Below are 20799 nucleotides of genomic sequence, written 5' to 3'. Positions count from 1 at the left end.
GAAACCCACTATCAGGGTGGAGCAATTTGAATTAACTTAGTGTCCTTTGAAAATTGACTTCAGTGGAGACAAATCCAGCAATCCGGACTGGAAACAGACATGACCTGGGGCATATAGATGAAGATGCCGGCTGACAGGAAATCAATGAAGGCTTTCTCTTCTGCTGAATGAGGAGAAACCTTCTATACCCTAAGTAACTGCGCTGTCAACTTAATTAGTTCCAGGAATTACATTAACTTTTCTCTAAATACTTGAGAAACACCAAAAACACAAGCTACTGTTATGATGACCCATCATGAAGACAGATATTCATAATCACTGGAAAATCTAGCTCCTGAAGCTGTTTAAAAGCAAAAATAACCTACCATGTTACTTGTTATTAAAAGGAGCCATCAAGAAGATAGCAAGCCACCTGTGATTGCTTCATGTAAAACTCATTTAACGACACTTCACTTAACTGAATTCATTTGACATAGCAAGAATGCACTACAAATAAATCACATTCTAATAAAAAATGTCTATGAACTTGTCTTAGAGGATTAAAATAATTGGTTGACACATGAAATTTTAAGAGATAAATGAAAGTAAATACTCAGTTTCAGCAATTCAGAAATGGTATGCATATTGTACTTCTCTGACTTAAATGGGGAAATAGTTCAGTGATTTGTACACTTAGTGAAAAAACTAGAATTTTCTATCAAACATATCATGATGTCATTTTAACTCAAACATTTTCAAATTTCCAGGACTTTAATTGTTTTCTTTAATGTACACTCAGAATATGCCATGGCGTAACATGGTAACTGTATAAGGCACAGAGGTGTAAACAGAAGACAGTGTGACTGTAAATAAGCTAGTCATTAATAAGCATTATTTTGATACATTTGATCAAACCTAGTTTTATGTTTTAGACACAATGTTCATATAGCATCATGAGTCCTAAATTATAAATTTATCTATACTATCATCTACAGTATATAATAATTGTAATTCCATTTTAAATCTCTAATATATCCATTCCCCGATCTGTTCTGCTCCAGTATTGACACAGAACTACAGTTATCTTCGTTGTAGTAATTTAAATTGTAGAATAACAGACACAAAGCATTTGCTGTGCTACAGTATTGGAAATTCTATTGCACTGTGGCACTATCTTCCCATTGTTCATCCATTTGTTCCATTGTGAGACTTGTACTGTTTTTGCCATATCAAATATGTCACAGGTAGCTTGTCAGGCTTTGCCATGTGGGTGGTATACTCTCAGTAGCTTGCCAGGCTCTCCGAGAGGGGTGGAGGAATTGAACCTGGATCGGCCACGTGCAGGACAAACGCCCTACCAGCTGTGCTAATTTAAAACTAAATTCATAGCAGAAAAATATCTCAGCTGGAGCGATAGCACAGTGGTAGGGTGTTTGCTTTGGCAAAGCCGGCCCAGCCGAGCTGAATTCGATTCCTCTGCCCCTCCCGGAGAGCCCGGCAAGCTACCCAGAGTATCTAGCCCGCATGGAAAAGCCTGGCAAGCTACCCGTGATGTATTCAATATGCCAAACACAGTAACAAGTCTCACGTTGAAGATGTTACTGGGCCCGCTGGAGCAAATCAGTGAACAACGGGAGGATCGTGACCGTGACCGTGACACCTACATATGTAAGTGCATATGTAAAGGAAGTAATTTTGGCTAAAACATTACCTAAGCAAACTAGCATCAAAGATAATTTTTTCCCTCTGTGATTAATTAGTTTAGAAGTCCTAAATACTTCTAGTTCCTATAAATTAGAAGCAGGGAAAAGACTCAAAGTCAGAAGGACTCTGTTGTAGTATTACCTGATCACCATGTGAATTTACAGGTTGCTTAATAATTGGTGATAGGGAAGAAGCAATGCCCATACTTTTAAAGATTCTTCCTAATATTTTCCTTCATTTAATTAACAGCACACTCTTAGACAATCGAGTTTACAATATTAATGGGCATAGAGTCTGGCCTGTTATCTACTTCCGCCAACTCTGGCAAGTTGTTTAACTTTTCTGAGCCTCAAGTACCTCATATTTAAAGTCTAGATTATAGTATTACGTCATGAGGTTTATACCAGTTGAATAGAAATTGCATGTAAACTGTAAACATGGTATTTGGCACATCATGAGCTTTCAATAGAAGTTGGACATTAATACTAGTAGTGCGATTACTATTTATTTTCCCAATAAGAAAAATAATGATCCGATTCTGGATGAAATGATTGGCAGAGCCTACAAAATATATTCGTGATCTGAAACTCACAGACCAGCTGCTAATTTGCTTGTTTATTTCATTTGATTTTCCTTAACTGCGCATAAGGGAGGTGGGTGGCAAAGCTTAATTTATTTGTCCCTTTTTGTAAAAAATGTGGGCTCTGGCTCTCACTATTTTGAGACCTGACCTTGCTGTGGCATTGGAGAGAAGCACGCTTGAGGGAGGTGGGAGGACCGTGTAGTTGTCCTGGTGGCTCCCAAGTCTTTCTTTCCCCAAGTGATCAGCATAGGTGAGAGAATGCCTGTGCTGCTAGCCAAAGGCCTCTCCTCCCACAGACCTGGAAACACATGAAAAGAGCCATGACTCATGAGCTACAACTTTTTCAGCTGCTTGTTACAAGCACTGATAGGCTCCACTCCCATGTTTTCATCACCCCACCGGCTGGCTGAAGGGGAAAGGGCTCTTTGGTTTTCAAATAAAGTGCTTCCCGACGATAATTGGTAACCACTGAGATATCGTGGAGACGGGTAGGACGGTTTTCCTGTTCCTTTGCTGAAGTCAGTGGAAAGATCTGGGGGAACATCAGTGTATCTTCAGATCCTTAGAGGTACGGCAATTGAAGTGCTTTCAAATCTGTCTTTACAAATGATCAGATGCCCTGCTTTTCTGGATTTATCCATTGCATTTTGCACATTCTCTAATAGCACTTAACTCTTCTGTTCTCTTTTTTGGTGGATGCTGGTGGCCTCTGTTTTAAATGGATTGTGTGTTCTGTGAGAGCAGGTTTGCTGTCTTTTTATTATTGGATAATCAGCTCTGTGCCCAGTTCCTAGAATACAAGTGTTTGAATAGAAAATACCGGTTACATGGATGGGCAGATTGGCAAAATGGTGAATAGATGGTTATACTAATAAAATTTGGAGGTAAAAAAACTCCAGCTCAGTGGATTATGGTAGCACTGTAGCGCTGTCCTCCTGTTGTTCATCGGTTTGCTCAAGTGGGCCCAGTAACATTGTGAGACTTGTTGTTACTGTGTTTGACATATCAAATACGTCATGGGTGGCTTGCCAGACTTTTGCCATGCGGGAAAGATACTCTCAATAGCTTGCTCGGCTCTCCGAGAGGGGCGGAGGAATCAAACACAGTTCGGCTGACCAGTCATGTGCAAGGCAAACGCCCTACCCGCTGTGCTATCACTCCAGCCCAAGACTGTATGTCACTAATTGTCTAAAATATAAGTATATAAATTTTTCTATTTTTAGCCCAGATAACTTCACAGATTGTGACCTTTTTGTAATTTCATTTAAAATTGCTATATTTTATCAAATGAGTAGTTAAACAGACATCATCCTTCCTTGAAAAAAATTTCTCTCATATTTGTTACAGGATTAGAAGAATTTCTGAAGTCATCCAGTGCTGCCTGTTTATGCTTGATATTCATTTTACCTGTATTTTTAAAGAGACTGATGCAAAGCATTATGTGTTTATATGTTTATAAAAGGGATAGTCAGAAATAACACAAATACTGAAAAATTCAGATGTCGCCAGTTTATAATAGACTAATAATTTTTTTCTTTGTGATAGTGTGAAAACTGGGGATTGTTTCAGTAGAAGCCATATTTTAATTTTACTTTTTTCCTAGATTTAAGATATATGCAGAATAAAACTTTCACATTTTGCTAGACAGTAGCAGTGAACCACAGCTCTCAGTCTGATGCTCATTCAAGAAAGTAAACTGTAGGAACTCTAGACTGTTACTGCTCTTTTTAATTCACAGCATTTTCCCCCTATTTATTTATTTATTTATTTATTTATTTTTAGTGAGACACCATGAGGTACAGTTGTAGACTTACAAATTTGGGGGCTTGGGTTTCAATTATACAATGATCAAATACCCATCCCTCCACCAGTGCCCATTTCCCACCACCATGGATAATATCCCTCCCACCCCAATCCCCCCCATCCTACCCTGCCTCTGTGGCAGGGCATTCCCTTTTGTTCTCTCTCTCCTATTGGGTGTTGTGGTTTGCAAAAGAGGCAATGGGTGGCAATCATGTTTGGTCTGTAGTCTACTTTCAGCATGATTCTCCCATCCTGGGTGGATCCTCCCAACACCTTTTATTTGGTGTTCCCTTCTCTATATGAGCTCCCTTTTCCCCTAGCATGTGTGGCTGGCCTCCAAGCCATGGAGTAAAATTCCTGGTACTAATCTCAGCCATTCCTGGGTGTTAGTCTCCCTTTTGTTACTTTATGTTCCCCAGATGAATGCAATCTTTCTATGTCTATCCCTTTCTTTCTGAGTCATTTCGCTTAACATGATACTTTCCATGTAGTACCACTTGTATGTAAATTTCATGACTTCTCTTTTCTAATAGTTACATAGTACTCCATTGTGTAAATGTACCAAAGTTTTTTTAACTAGTCATATGTTCTCAGGCACTCAGGTTTTTTCCAGATTCTGGCTATTGTAAAGAGTGCTGCAATGAACAAACAAGTGCAGATGTCACTTCGACGATACTTTTTTGCTTCTCTGGGATATATTCCCAGGAGTGGTATTGCTGGGTCAAATGGGAGCTCAATTTCTAATTTTTGAGAATCGTTCATACCGTTTTGAAATCTTTGTTTTCAAAAATAAAGTTTTTGATCAAAAAATAGTTTTGAGATTAAAATCTATAGGACATACCAATAGGCTTGATCTCATTGCAAGCTGACACTGTAATCTGAAGTGAAATCCTTCTCACCCAGGAAATATGTGTTTGCTCGAAAAAATCATCTAACTCTTTGAATGTTACCCCTTCACATTATCTAGGACCATGTACTTAACATCACTTTACTATATAGGTGTTAGCTACACCTACAAAGCATCTTCACATCAACACTTGGATGAGTGGTTAATTAAAAAACTAACCAAGCCAACTTAACTCAGAAAATTCACTGTCCTCCCGTTGTTCATTGATTTCCTTGAGCGGGCCCAGTAACATTGTGAGACTTGTTGTTACTCTGTTTGGCATATTGAATAAGTCACAGGTAGATTGCCAACTTGCCATGCTCTCCAAAAGGGTCAGAGGAATCGAACTCCGGTTGACCGGGTCGGCTGCGAGCAAGCAATCGCCCTACCCGCTGTGCTATTGCTCCAGCCCACTCAGAAAATTATCAGAAGTAGGTAGCACAGCGGGTAGGGCATTTGCCTTGCACACTGTCGACCCAAGTTCGATTTTCAGCATCCCATATGGTCCCCTGAGCACCGCCAGGAGTAATTCCTGAGTGCAGAGCCAGGAGTAACCCCTGAGCATTGCTGGGTATGACCCAAAAAGGAAAAAAAATATCAGAAGTAAATAAGAAAATCACACAATTAGGTAAAGAAAAGACTAAGAGTGTTTTAAAGGATGCTCACTAGGCTTATCTAAATCACCCAATATAACCCTCTTTAAAAACCCATGTTTCTTCTATGACTCTTCTATCACCCAACTTTAGCCGGAGATGATTTAGGAAGATTTCAGTTACTAATAAATGACCAGCTAGCAAAAACATTCTCAAAATGATTTCAAGCCTTAAATAAAAGCTTGTGCTAGGTAGTTTTCATCATATTTATGAATAACTATTTTTTTTAAAATGTGTTTGAGGGTTATTTTTAATTATTAGAAAATGGTTTATGCACAAATACCTTCACATTTCTTCAATTAGTAATTAGATATGAATAAATAGGTAAATTATAACTTTTTCCTCTGGAAAGATTTTGCAATTCTTTAATAAGCTGTCACACAGGAAAAACTATGAAAATTTAGGATAAATATCTGTTTAGCTCAAAACTCATATGTAAATTGTGCTTATTTAAATATTAAACTTTACACATCCATATCAAATTTTTGTATCCTAATAACCTTTTTCAAAGAATGAATATAAGGCTCATTTTTTCTCTTTTTACTTCACCATAGATCTAGAGTTGTGCTATGGTTTATCTTAATCACTATTCTCAGTGTTAGAAATGTTTTATCCTTTGTAGGGTATATTCAGTAATTAATAAGAATCATCAAAGTAACATTGACTAAGCATTTACATTCAAGTACCATTCATTTCTTTGCTAAGAATTATAACAATCATCTTATTCCTCAGAAAAACTAAGAAGTCAGTACTCTATTGTTTCCATTTAAAAAAAATTAAAAAATAAGAAGGCACAGGAAGACAAATTAATCTTAAATTAATCTGCCTCAAGCAATGTGCAAGTGAATATTTTTATTACTACATTTTGCATAGTAACAAAATTAATGAATTTACATTCTAGACAGTCAAACTTTTATTTAAAATAACAGTGTTTACCAGTAAACAGATGATGAAGGGAAATAGGTGAATCCTTGTCCATAATCTTAATAGTAAGTTGCTTACCGATTAGAAAATGAACTTGTGGAGGAACTAGAGATGTAGGACAGGGACAAGGTGCTTGCCTCGCTTGTGGCAAACCTGGGATAAACATCCAGCTGCCAGTTTGGTCCCCTGATCACCAACAGAATGATTCCTGAGCAAAGAGCCAGGAGTAAGCACTGAGCACTTCCAAGTGTAGCCCTAAACAAAAAATCGAACAAAGTTTAATTAATGAGCAAGTTCAAAGTTTACCCTTTTAAATAATTTGACTTTTAGTAATAAAATCCACTGTTATGTCAGTTTAACATGAAATTTTCCATCGTTTAGCAAATATTAATACTCTATATTACACTCTATAATTATAAGCTCCAGGTGATTTCATAGTTCTTTGTTGGAGTAAGATGTTGTCATCTAGTCTTAAGCTAGTTACATTTCCTTTAGTGTTGTTATTTCACCTGTTAGAATTTAAAAAGATAACTCTTTAGTCTAATTAAAAACCCAAGGCATAAAGAAATATTTTTAGTGGCATATATTTTTAGAGAAGAGCTCTCTCTCTCCCTCTCTCTCTCTCAATATCTCTCTCTATATATTCCATATATATGTATGCATATATATGCCATTATAGTAAAATCTTGGAAAGATTATGGTTATAGATACATATGTAGAAGATGATTTCTAATGGATTCAAATGTAAAGATAGCGGTACTATAGAACACTTTTGTGCATATGATGGAAATGCTATGAATTTTTTTAGTAGCGTGTAATGCCACTCCAAATTAAATCCAAATTCTTGTTGGATTTAAGCATTATTGGGGAAAAAGTGTGCAAAATGAGTTCAACTTTACCTTAATTTTTTTTCTTCTTGTGTCACACCCTGCGATGTTCAGGAGTTCCTCCTGGCTCTGAACTCTGCAATTACTCCTGGCGGTGCTCAGGGGATCATATGGGATGCTGGGGATTGAACCTGGGTCAGTTGCAAAGCAAAAGCTCTACCCACTCTACTATTGCTTCGGCCCTACCTTAAAAATTTTTTAAGGATCTAAGTATTAGTACAATAGATAGGATGCTTACCTTGCAAGGCACTCACCTGGCTTCAATTCCTGGCACAGCTCTTATGTTCCCCTGAGTCTGCCAGGAGTGATCTTTGAGTGTAGAACCAAATGTAAGTTATGATCACAGCAGGTGTGGCCCCGACCACCCCCAAAAATCCTTAAATACTTTTTATTTCATATATTTTTTGTTAGTCTTGATTTGTACATATCGTAGATTCTTATCATTCTTATCATTGTAAAGTACACTGTAAGTGTACTTTCATTTTATAAACTACTACATAAGGATACAATTGTACGAAACTGTCATTTTCATAGAATAAACTAATCTCTTATAATTTTAGAACTTTACATAATAGGTCATTATGAAACCAGTGCCAAAAATAAAACAATCAATTCTAGGGGATCTCATTGTACATTTATATGTACTTTGAACATACGACTTAATATAAATCATAAGACACTCCAAACTTAGTCTTTATGATAGTGACAGAATTTTTGACAATGCCTTAAGAAATATTACTAACTTCTGCACAAATAGCATTCAATATGGAAATTATTTTCAGACATTTGAAAATCTAGCTGGTTTTTAAAACCTGCCATATTGAAGAGATATCAGAACGTGAGAAAGGTAGAGTCAGCTCTAAGGTAAGGAATCTGTTCATTTCAGAGGATTTACTAGATAAAGTCCAGAAAACAACCTCTACATACCAAAATTTGAAGGTAGAACTGCCTAGAGAGAAAGAGGCTTCTGGCACAGACATACTTGAATGTTTTTAACACTGACAGGTAAACTTGTGTGCCTCTCTCAGGCCCATACCCCAATATGAGGTAGCATAACTAAGGATAGCAAAACACTTTAACCTTCAATAATTCTATCTCACTAAACTGAACATCCTGTGCAACTAGGGTAAAAACACAGTTCTTAGAAAAATCATGGATTTCAGGTGTACAACATTAAAAATCAGCATGTGCTTCCCCTATGTCCTGATTTAGCATCAATTCCTCCCTTTTATTTTTCCTTCAAAACCTAGTATTTAGTCTAGCTGGTAAATTTGGTTACAATTATGGTATGAAGACTGGAGGTGGGGGGTTGGGCTGAGGACATCCCATAAGACTAGCACTCCTTTCTGAATGTACCCTGATCAGTACATTCAGGGTGACTTTTTCATCAGGATGACTTGCATTGCCTATGAATACAGAATTCTTTTGTTTTTTATGAATACAGAATTCTTGAAAGACGAAATTTTGACATAATAAAAGTCCCAACACATCTATTCAAAAGACAAAGGTGATATGATTCTAATTCTCTGTGATTTCTTGCCTTAAGACTTTTTTTTTGTTGTCTTTTTGGTGGTCTACACCTGGCATTGCTGAGGAGTTACTCCTGGCTAGGAATTACTTTTGGAGTTTGGAGGTTCATAATAGTTGCAGGGAATTGAACTCAGATTAGACATATGCCAGGCAAGCACCCTACATGCTACACTGCTTCTCTAGCTTTCAAACCGAAACTCCCTAACTTATGAAATATTCACCTCACTCTTTGAAAAGTAAAAATCAGGCATGCCTAGGCTTCCAGACTAGAAAGGAAAAGGCAATTCCCCTTGGAAATGACATACACATTGTCTAAGCTTTCGTATGGTTGGCAAGTCAGTGAACATAAAAATGAGAAGGGGAGAATTAATACCCCAATGACTGTCAAAGATGTTCTGTGTTGCAGTTCACAATTCCACTGGGCTGTGGAATTCTTATTTATTTCTAAACCTCTATGGGAAAAAAAGTGCTTTCTACTGAGATAGCTGTTAATCTGAAAATACTGGAGAAAATACCCTGATTTTTTATTTTAATAGAGGATACATTAAAAAGCCAAAGTTTTAAAGAATATTGAAGAAAATCACAAATCCAATGGTCTGGAGAGTGTATAATTTAAATGATTTTTAGCAAGTGAAGTTTTCTGTAATGGCCCTAAAATATATTTGTTATGACAAAAATGTGTTTAATATTATTTTATATGTACTTATTTATATAGTCCTTTATTGTACTTCAATCTTCACTGAGGTAAAAATATGAGGGAAGAATATAAGGTAATTTTTCTGGTAAGATGTAAGTGATATTTTTCCTTCCCTAAACACTTATTTAGAAATATTATTTTTCAATAAGCATTTTTACCTCAGTGAACCTGGAAGGCTTATTCAGTATCTTTATAACCTTTGTATTTGTGAAGTGCTTTAAAATAAGCTTGATTAGTCACACACTCCATCATGAAGGGGAAAAAAATCAATGTAGTGCATCATTTTCAACTGACAGATAACACAGATACAATATCATAAGGGTGTATTTCTTTCAAAAAGGTTGAATAGTCTGTTCAAGTTGGTCTTCCAATTTAGCAGAAGACATGGAAATAAAACTTATTTTGTACTTTCTAGTATATTGCCTTGACTACTTTGCTATGTATCTGTCTTTCATGCATTAATCATTAAGACTATAATTATCAGGAATGACAATTATATATCAGTAATTCATCCCCCAACGTAAGTGTATAAAAGGATTAATGTTACATGTGCTCTAAAATATAGAGAAGGAAAGGTCACTAAATGATGTATTAGAACAACCGTGATAACAGGCCAACAAATTAAGCCCAACAGGAGAGATCAGCATTTGTTGGATAAACCTAATAAAATCTTGTAGTTTATTGATGTTACTCCTCCACTGAGACAAAAATAGCTCTAGGATAAGACAGAAAGACAATAAATGAGCATAAAAGTCAGAGAGAATCATTGAAACACATGTGGAGATTAAGGTACTCAAAATAAAGTTATAAGTACAAGTTTTACTGTACCCGTTATTGCAAAAAATCATCCCTTGCCTTCAGAAATATTTGTTGTTACTGAACTGTAAAGATCCAAAGATAATTTTTTTCTGAAGTTTAAATCAGTGATTTCTGGTAGTCATACTTGCAGTGATTCTGTGAGAGGCAATTTTCACTAAAAACACCTTTTAAATCTGAAAGTTTTACTTCTATTTTAATGACCACTCTCTTTTAAACTTTAAAGATCTGTCTTGTTAAATTATTTTAAAGGGTCAGTATACTTATAAATGTATAACAACTAACATAGAAAAAGAAACACACCAAGAAAAGCTCATTAAATACTGTTTATTTTATTTTATTTTATTTTTAATTTTTATTAGTGAAACACTATGAGGTACAGTTGTAGACTTACAAATTTTTGTCCTTGGGTTTCCGTTATACAATGATCAAGTACCCATCCCTCCACCAGTGCCCATTCTCCACCACCACTGATCCCAGTATCCCTCCCATCCCCCATCCCCCCATCCCACTCTGCCTCTGTGGCAGAGCATTCCCTTTTGTTCTCTCTCCCCTTTTGAGTGCTGTGGTTTGCAAAAGAGGCATTGAGTGGCAATCATGTTTGGTCTATAAATACTGTTTTATTTTAAATGTGAATTGTTCTAAGTCTAAGGAGAGATCTATATTATTCAAAAATTTAAGTTAAAAATGAATCCTACTTCCATGTTACAATAGAAATGGCAAAAATATTTTCATAAACTAGTCATATAATGTTTTAAAGGGAAATAATCCAAATAAAAAGCCTAATAAAATTATATTTTGTATAATGAAATAATATGCAGTTTAATGCTGGAGCAATAGCACAGCGGGTAGGGCGTCTGCCTTGCACGCAGCCAACATGGCCGACCCGAGTTCGATTCCTCCGCCCCTCTCGGAGAGCCCGGCAAGCTACTGAGAGTATTTGATATGCCAGACACAGTAACACCAAAGTCTCCAATGGAGACGTTACTGGACCCGCTCGAGCAAATCGATGATCAACGGGAGGGCCTTTTACTTTACTAATTAATTGAAAATTATGCTCATTGATAATTTTGGTTACCAAAGAATATGCTCTCAGAATCAAGTTAGAAGAGAGGGATAAAAAATTTTAACAATTGTTTTAATATACCTTTCCATTTTCTATATGTTTTGCATATGTATATAAATTCATGATCATGACCATCGTGTTGTTCCTCGATTGCCATGAGCAGGCCCCAGTAACATCTCCTTCATCCTAGCCCTGAGATTTTTTTAAAAAGTGCCATATTGAAGGCTCTTTCAGGGTTAGGAGAATGAGACCCATCATTGTTACTGGTATTTGGCATATTGGGTACGCCATGGGAAGTTTGCCAGACTCTGCCCTGTGAGCAGGTTACATTCGGTAGCCTGCCAGTTTGTCCAAAGTAAGAATGAGATAATAAGATGTCACACAGCCGCTGTGTTTTATAGTCTCTGGGTCTTGGCCATTGATGGGATTACACGGCACCAGGGGGCCAGTTGGTAGGTGTGACCCCTGCCAACTAGAATATGGAGGATCTGGGATAGGATGCTCAGTCCTGATCTGAGCAGGCTTGGAGATCTCAGCCCTGGGACCCGCATGCCTTTGTTCCTCTGCTGGTACCTTCATGCGTGTGGAGAGTGGTCTCAGCATGGTGGTGGCTGGTTCTGGAGGTCTTCGGCTGCTGAAGCCCTGGTCGGGGCAGGGAGCGAAACTCAATCTGCTCCCCTCCAAGGGACCCCAGCAAGGACAGCCAGACGCGGGGGCAGGAGACTCTGTAATAAAATTGAATAAAAAATTAAAGACTTGCAAAGGATATTATTTTTTAAATATTGTTATATTATCCTGCATATTCTGTATTTTCTACAACAAGAATAAAATCTTGCCTTTGTCAGCTTAGAGAAATGTATTTTTATTGTTGTTAGCATTTTAATGTTATTCTATACTCATGACTGAATGGATTGATGATGTTTTATGTCCAGGCTTAAAAATCACTTTATTGGGGGTATGATGCCGCCAGCAGGTCCAACTGTACCTGTGAGGCGAGTGCATCAGCAGCCTCATGGCGCATTCAGACTTCCAGATACCCCAAAATCGCTGCTGTGCCTTTGGTCAGACCCTAAAATCTTGGGGCAAAGTTTACCAAGAAAGTAAACGGCTAAAAGTTAGGTATGTGGGAAACACACCCACAAACCACCTCCGGCTCAGCTATATAATTGAAGGCAAGGCCTCTTTGGTTCTTGATTGAACTGCTTAATGGACATGATCCCAGAGACTCAGAAACGAATCTCAGAACCCAGTGGCTTTAGGTAGAAATGCGTCTGGTCTCTGCAGTAGGCTACCGGTGCTGGGCCAACCCAGGTGGGAATAGGTTTTGTGCCTTGGCCTGTTCCCCCTGGCAGCCCAGTGGCCGCCATCCGTCTGAGGCCACTGGATAGTCACATTTGGGCCCCCAGTGATGAGACACACAGGGCCTCACGGGATGAGGGTGGAGCCGGGCTTGTCCTCCCCACCCCAACGAGACCCCAAGTCATCGCCCACGAATGGTCTCTCTGGCTCCTGATCAAGCTGCTCAACGGCCTTGATCCCAGAGACTCAGAAACAAACCTCGAAACCCAGTGGCTTTTGTCAGAAATGTGTCCGGACCCCGCAGTACGTTACTGTCGCCGGGCCACCCCAGGGGGGAATGGGTGCTGTCCCTCCGCCTGCTCCCTCTTGGCAACTTGGTGGCTGTCATCCTCCAGAGGCCATTGGACAGTCAGGCTTGGGTCCGCAGCGACGAAACTTGTTGGGTCTCACGGGATGAGGGGGGAGGTGGAGCCGGGCCTGTCTTCCCCACCCCTTTGAGACCCCAAGTCGTCACCCACGAATGGCCTCTTTGGCTCCTCATCAAGCTGCTCAACGGCCATGATCCCAGAGACTCAGGAGCAGATCTCTAAACCCAGTGGCTTTTGGCAGAAATCCCTCCAGATTTAAGTGTTAAAATTTCAGAATTTCAAAACCACATGGCCCTACTGCAGCCACACGACATCATATGTTATTCATAACCAGCAATAGGTAAAGGTAAAGGTAAAGGCCCTCCCGTTGATCGTCGATTTGCTCGAGCGGGCCCAGTAACGTCTCCATTGGAGACTTTGTTGTTACTGTGTCTGGCATATCGAATACTCTCGGTAGCTTGCCGGGTTCTCCGAGAGGGGCGGAGGAATCGAACTCGGGTCGGCCATGTTGGCCGCTTGTAAGGCGAACGCCCTACCCGTTGTGTTATCGCTCCAGCCCATAACCAGCAATAGAACACAAATTGTCTATTGTTGCCTTTTCAGCAGATCTGAGTGTTGGGGTAAAATTTCAAATAATGGTGGGTCTGGTGTTGAAATAGTGAATGTGATCGAAGTAGAGAGAGAGTAATGTAGAAATCATCTGCCCCACAGACAGGGGGAGGGTGTGGGATAGGGTATACTGGGATTTTTGGTGGTGGAGAATGGGCACTGGTGAAGGTACGGGTGTTTCATTGTATGACTGAGACTTAGACCCAAAAGCTTTGTAACTGCTCTCATGGTGATTCAATAAATAAAATTATAAAAAATGGAAAAAGAAAAAAAAAGTAAGGTGGAGTTCATGCATAATTCAATCAGCTAATCAGTGGCTGAATAAATAGCAGTACTCCTACAAAAAAAGAGAAAAAAAATCACTTTATCAGTAAAACTTTGCAAAAGTGTCCTATGGCTGGGTAAAGGTAAAGGTAAAGGTAAAGGCCCTCCCGTTGATCCTCGATTTGCTCCAGCTGGCCAGTAATGTCTCCATTGGAGACTTTGTTGTTACTGTGTCTGGCATATCGAATACTCTCGGTAGCTTGCCGGGCTCTCCGAGAGGGGCAGAGGAATCGAACTCGGGTCGGCCATGTTGGCCGCTTGTAAGGCGAACGCCCTACCCGCTGTGCTATCGCTCTAGCCTATGGCTGGGTAGCACCAACATTACTCATCTCATTATCTTGAATATTTTCTTTCTTTCTTTCTTTCTTTCTTTCTTTCTTTCTTTCTTTCTTTCTTTCTTTCTTTCTAGTGAATCACCATGAGGTACTGTTACATACTTACAAACTTTCGTATTTGCATTTCAGTCATACAATTATCAGGTACCTATTCCTCCACCAGTGCCCATTCTCCACCACCAATGATCCCAGTATCCCTCCCACTCCTCCCACGCTGTCCCCCTCCCCACCTCACCTCTGTCCAGGGCATTCCCTTTTGTTCTCTCTCTCTCCTTTTGGGTGTTGTGGTTTGCAACAGAGGTATTGAGTGGCCATCATGTTTGGTCTATAGTTTATTTTCGACAGCTCCCACCCCGAGCGGTCCTCCCAGCATACTTTATTTGGTGTTCCCTTCAATGTCTGAGCTGCCTTTTCCCCCAACATGTGAGGCCAGCTTCCAAGCTGTAGGGCAAACCTCCTGATACTTATCTCTCCTATTCTTGGGTATTAGTCTTCTATTCTGTTACTTTATATTCCACAGATGAGTGCAATCTTTCTATGTCTGTCCCTCTTTTTCTGACTCATTTCACTTAACATGATACTTTCCATGTTGACGCACTTATATGCAAATTTCATGACTTCAACTTTTATAACAGCTACATAGTATTCCATTGTGTTTCTTTAACCAGTCATCTATTCTTGGGCACTCTGATTTTTTCCAGATTTTGGCTACTGTAAACAGTGCAGCAATGAATATATAAGTACAGATGTCATTTCTACTATACTTGGCATTTCTAAAATTATTATATTAAGTAGTTATTAGTATATATTATTATTTTATTTTCTATCATATTAGTGAACAAGTACATGGCAGCAGAAAATTTAGCACCTTGTTCAATTCTAATTCCCAAGCCCTTTCTGGTATAAAACATTGAACAAAATGTACTTTTGTTCAATAAAATGATGTGTTCTTAAATATTGAGTAAAAACTTGACTGTATATCAACTTGGCTATCAACTACTCTGAGAAGTTATCAACATTCACAAATATATGTTTCAGCAATTAGCAGGGTGAAATGGATTTTGCCTTTAAAAATGTATGAAATTGGGATGAAAGAGATTTATAATAGTTAAGGTGCTTGCCTTGTACATGACCAAATGTGGTTCAGTGCCCAGAACCCTAAAGTCTCCTGAGCACCACCGGCAGTGATTCCTAAGCACAGAGCTGGGAGTAAAGTCTGAGCATTGCCAAGTGTGACCCTAAAACACAAGAGTGAAAAAAAGGAAAATTAAGAAATTTTAAAGTTAAAATAGAAAATGAAATCAGTAGTAGGAAAAATATGTAAAACAAAAGATAAGTTCTCTTTAGATGCTGAATTAGGGTCAGTTATCTGTCTCTAAATTCCATGGATGTATCTTTTTTAATTAGGGTAAAGACCCATTTGTAGAGCAAATAAAATATCTGAAAACTTCTCTCAGATAAATATGATGCATATCCAGTCAAGAAGATGATTTTTTTTTCTAACAGTTTTAATAGATTCAGAGACCATCCTAAGGGTTTATGGATTACACAATATAAACTCCTGCTCTGTCCTGTCAGACATGATGAGTTTGGATTGCATTAAGTTAAAAATTTTCTTGGCAAAGTTGAAATTAAGTATACAATCTAAAGTTCTACTTTAGCCTCTTATGAAACAGCGCATTACATATAAGATCACATTTAGTTATTTTTATCTACTGACAAGGAAATGAAATTACAAAATTAAGTAATTTGATAAGTTAGAGAACCAGCATATAATTTTCATGTGAAGCTAAGTCAAGGATGTTTATTCCACTGTAGTAGGTGAAAAAGTTTATCAGAAGAGATAGTATTTGAAACTCTGTTTTGAATAACCATAATAGTAAAATAATAACAGGTGCATATTGAGACTCTTCCAAGGACTGGGCACTCTACTAAGAGACTTACATATATCATCTTTTAGAAATTTTCAAAATAATGTTAATTTATAAGAAAATATAACAGAATTAGATAGGCTCACTGTAATATCTCAAAATACTAAGCTGATATATGGTAAGGCTCAGTGTTTCTTTCTTATTGTGTGTGTGTATTGTTGTTCTATCAAAAGACAAAAGAGAAGAGGAAAATAGGTGGTCTTAGTGACAGAGACTATAATGTTTGTATAGTTGCTTAGAAATAGCTCATTTAAAGTGCTAACACCAACACAAAACAAAGGGATCAATTATCCTGAGGTTTATACATCATCTACTGTCATAACTATTTTCATGTAATTGTCTTGCTTGCTGCTGAGGATGCCTAGAAATGTACTGACTTCTTGATTGAGAGAAAAAAAAAGATTTCTTTGCTCACATACTCAAGTAGATTATCTTAAATGCCTAAATAATTGGTATGCTGTAGTCTTTTAATTTCTATGACAAAGTGCCATGCCTCCCATTTCTTCTGTGACAACTCATTGTGTTTACTACAGTTTCCTGCAGAGTTAAGTGATAGACAAATGTATGTTGATGGACTTTCTCACTGGACATCTGTCTCCCAAATCTGCATATCAAAAGAGAAGGAAAACCCAGATAACTCATAATAGCATTAAATTCCTTAGCCAACTGACAAATTTTCATTTTTTTAGAGTTTTCTCTTGTTTATTTAGTATAAATTCTACCTGGTGTTTAAGATACTAGTAATGGAAGGAAGAAGTAAAAGTACTTACACCCTACCTCCTTGAAGGAGAAGTCTGCATATTTTAAGAACATTTATATGGTGGTTATGTGTATTATGAGAAATCAAAGGAAAGTTGCTCACATAAAGAAATCGCAAAATCTGTGGACTTCTAACTACTAAAAACTGTAAAGTCCATAATGACAGCGACCATTACTTTTAATCAACAACAACAACAACAAAAAAAAATTGTCCTCCCATTTTTTCATCAATTTGCTCGAGCAGGTCCAGTAATGTCTCCATTTTGAGACTTGTTGTTACTGTGTTTGGCATATTGAATACATCACAGGTAGCTTGCCAGGCTTTGCTGTGCTGGCAAGATACTCTCATAGCTTGCAGGCTCTCTGAGAGGGGCGGAGGAATCGAACCTGGCTCGACTGGACTGGCTGCGGCAAACACCCTACTGCTGTGCTATCGCTCCAGCACTGACTTTTTTTTTTATTTTTTAATCATTTTTTTATTAGTGAAACACCATGAGGTACAGTTATAGACTTATAAATTTTTGTGCTTGGGTTTCAGTTATACAATGATCAAGTACCCATCCCTCCACCAGTGCCCATCCTCCCCCACCACGGGTCCTAGCATCCCTCCCACCCCCCATTCCCCCCACCCCCCCCCCCAGGTCCCACCCTGCCGCTGTAGCAGGGCATTCCCCCTTGTTCTCTCTCTCTTCTTTTGGGTACTGTGTTTTGCCAGAGAGGCATTGAGTGGCAATAATGTTTGGTCTATAGACTGCTTTTAGCATGTCTCTCCCACCCTGGAAGGGTCTTCACAACACCCTTTATTTGGTGCTCTCTTCTCTATCTGAGCTTCCTTTTCACCTAGCACATGGGGCTGGCCTTCAAGTCATGGAGCAAAATTCCTGGTACTAATCTCAGCCATTCCTGGGTGTTAGTCTCCCATTTTGTTGCTTTATGTTCCCCAGATAAATGCAATCTTTCTGTGTCTATCCCGCTCTTTCTGACTCATTTCGCTTAACATAATACTTTCCATGTAGTACCACTTGTATGTAAATTTCATAACTTCATCTTTTCTAACAGCTGCATAGTACTCCATTGTGTAAATGTACCAAAGTTTCTTTAACCAGTCATCTGTTCTCGGGCACTCAGGTTTATTCCAGATTCTGGCTATTGTAAAGAGCCAGCACTGACTTTTAATCATTCTTGGAAAACTTTCAGTCCTTTGCCATTATTGAGAAAACAAAACATTTTCTTATTTTTACAGTCACATTTTTTTATATATAAGAAAGTGAATGCTATGTAAGACATATTCAAAGCAAGGAATAATTAATAGCAGCCAAATATTGCACCTGCCATTAGAATATTTTTGGCATTTCTGCAAGAAGTGAATTGATCTAAAAATTTAGCTCACTTTTGTTTAAAATAGTTTTTTTTCTTGTATTCAAGGGACAATTAAAAAATCTTTAAAACAACATATAATGAAAGTTAAGTTAATGATAATAAGAAGGAAATAATTTTTTACTTACAACTAAAAGAACAATAACTAATTTTTTCTTTAATGGAAAGAGTAAAATTCATTATCCATGAATGCTTGCCATCTTACCTGATACAGAATTCTCTCAGAAAAACTCAGTTTTTGTTGTTTTCTGGGGTTATTTTTTGCAAGATTGAACTTTCGGAGGTTTATTATTTTCATCTTTTTATAATTTTCTCTTGTTTATTGAGTATAAATTCTACCTGGTTTTTAATATACTAATAGTGGAAGGAATGTACTAATAATGGAAGAAGTTTCTGGCTGTGGAATTTGATTATTTGGTCAAGCTTCTGTATAGCCCACTAATCTGAGGAACTGTCTTTGTAAGAGTATGTGATTGTAAAACAATAAAAACCAAAAGAAGGAAAAGGGAAAAAAATAACCTGTATTTATTACTTTCCATCTTTTACTTTTATTCTTTGTTTTAAGTAACTTTTACAATTCACTTGCCATAAACTAATTCAACACATTTCTATTCATCTTTACTGGAGAAATTTGAATAAATGAGATTAATATGCTGATTAACTCAATTACTGATCTTAGAGCATATTAACTATATTAAACCCCTTTTCACCTTAAAAAGTATGCTTTAGAAATGTACATTTGTAACTTTAATTACTGTGGAGAGTTTGGTATAAAACTTTAAGACTTTGCTCTGAGAATAGCCATATGAACCATAGTGAACTTAGGCTACATAACATTGAGAATGCATTTCCCAGGTAAAATATGCAGTGTTGCTTGCTTTCCTTCAAAAATATTTTTCCACAAACAATGTGGGTAAAAATATATGAGTGTCTACATTCGTGTTTATATATATTTGGAAGTAGAAGCTATTCTAAATGATAAAATTATCAGTTAGGAGTTTCAGAAAGCTTATGGTGTAAACTATCTGTTGATGAATAATTTAGTTTAATAATGATTCTCTCCCACCTTGAGTTTCGAAAATTGTGGCCTAATTGATAAGTGTGACTTATTTGTAAAATTTTAGATTTTTTACAGTAGTGTTTTAGATGAGAAATCTACCTCAAGAGATGTTTTGGAGTAACTTTCAATAACAGCTAAATGAAAATGAACTTTTAGATCAGACTCATATTCCATTATGTATAATGATAGCTACTTTTGTTTTCTTCTTAAGCAAGTAAAACATTTATATCTGTGTAGATTACATGACTTCTCATGGGATCTTATGTTAGATGTTTAGGAGTATACCTCCTCTATCTAAATATCTTCCTAATGGTAGTGTCATCATGTCATATCTAAGTAGTTTCTGATTATTTGACTAAGTACTATAATGATCTTGGTAATGTAAAATTATTTCAAGTAAGACCAGGTAATATGATTAGCCACCCACATTCACTATAACCCAAGTTTACTCAATTAATTAGATCCTGTATCTTTTCTCTTTGTTAAAGGACCAAGTTGAAAGAAGATACATGGTGTATTAGATAGATGTAGCATGGCATGCATATATATATATATATTTTTTAAATATTATACTGTCTTTATTTTAAGAAGAATAGTCCTTCACTTATTACCCTGGTTATTTAATCATAAAAAAAAACTAAAGAAACCCTTTCAGATTTAGATTCTTTCCCATTCAATCGTGACATATTCGGAATGCCAAAAACAGTAACAACAAGTCTCACAATGGAGACGTTACTGGTGCCCGCTCAAGCAAATCTATAAACAATGGGACAACAATGCTACATTGCTATAAGATTTCTCCATGTTAAGTTCCATGGAAAAGATGCCACATATAGAAAAATTAATTTTGTACAATCATATGTTGAATGAGATTTGATTTCGAGACAGCAAAGATAATGTAATAAGCTTATTTTATTCACTTTTGTTGAAATATAAACTCTAAATAGTATCATTAAAATATTCGATAAATAAATATAAGGGATAGTAGTAAACAAGATTTTTCTTGGTAATCAGAATCAAATTTTATTATTAGTGTCTACCAAGCATTGAGATTGTCTTTCTTAATGATTTCATCTGCAAATGGAGATAATGGACTTACTTCTTTAACAGGGATATGCTATTATATGAAATAATAGAACTTTTCAAGGAGCCCCAAAAAACCATTATATAGATATAAAAAGTTTCACTACGTCCACGTGGGATTGTGTC

At 37.3% G+C, this 20799-nt stretch overlaps 1 protein-coding gene across 6 annotated transcripts in view; it reads left to right on the top strand.

Moving 5' to 3' along the window:
• LINGO2 (leucine rich repeat and Ig domain containing 2) overlaps positions 1–20799 on the top strand; it is a 649774-nt gene that overhangs the window by 297737 nt on the left and 331238 nt on the right. Inside the window, exon 1 of one of the 6 annotated variants that reach the window (XM_056117332.1) lies at positions 2761–2834. The exons of the other annotated variants lie outside the window; for them this stretch is intronic. The gene's annotated coding sequence lies outside the window, so the exon portion shown is untranslated. Of the gene's footprint in view, positions 1–2760; positions 2835–20799 lie in introns of those variants that run through there. 6 annotated transcript variants of the gene reach the window in all.

The sequence above is a fragment of the Sorex fumeus genome, unplaced genomic scaffold, assembly GCF_029834395.1.
Source record: "Sorex fumeus unplaced genomic scaffold, SorFum_2.1 ptg000034l, whole genome shotgun sequence".
Lineage (NCBI taxonomy): Eukaryota > Metazoa > Chordata > Mammalia > Eulipotyphla > Soricidae > Sorex > Sorex fumeus.
This window is presented reverse-complemented; position numbering and strand designations above follow the sequence as displayed.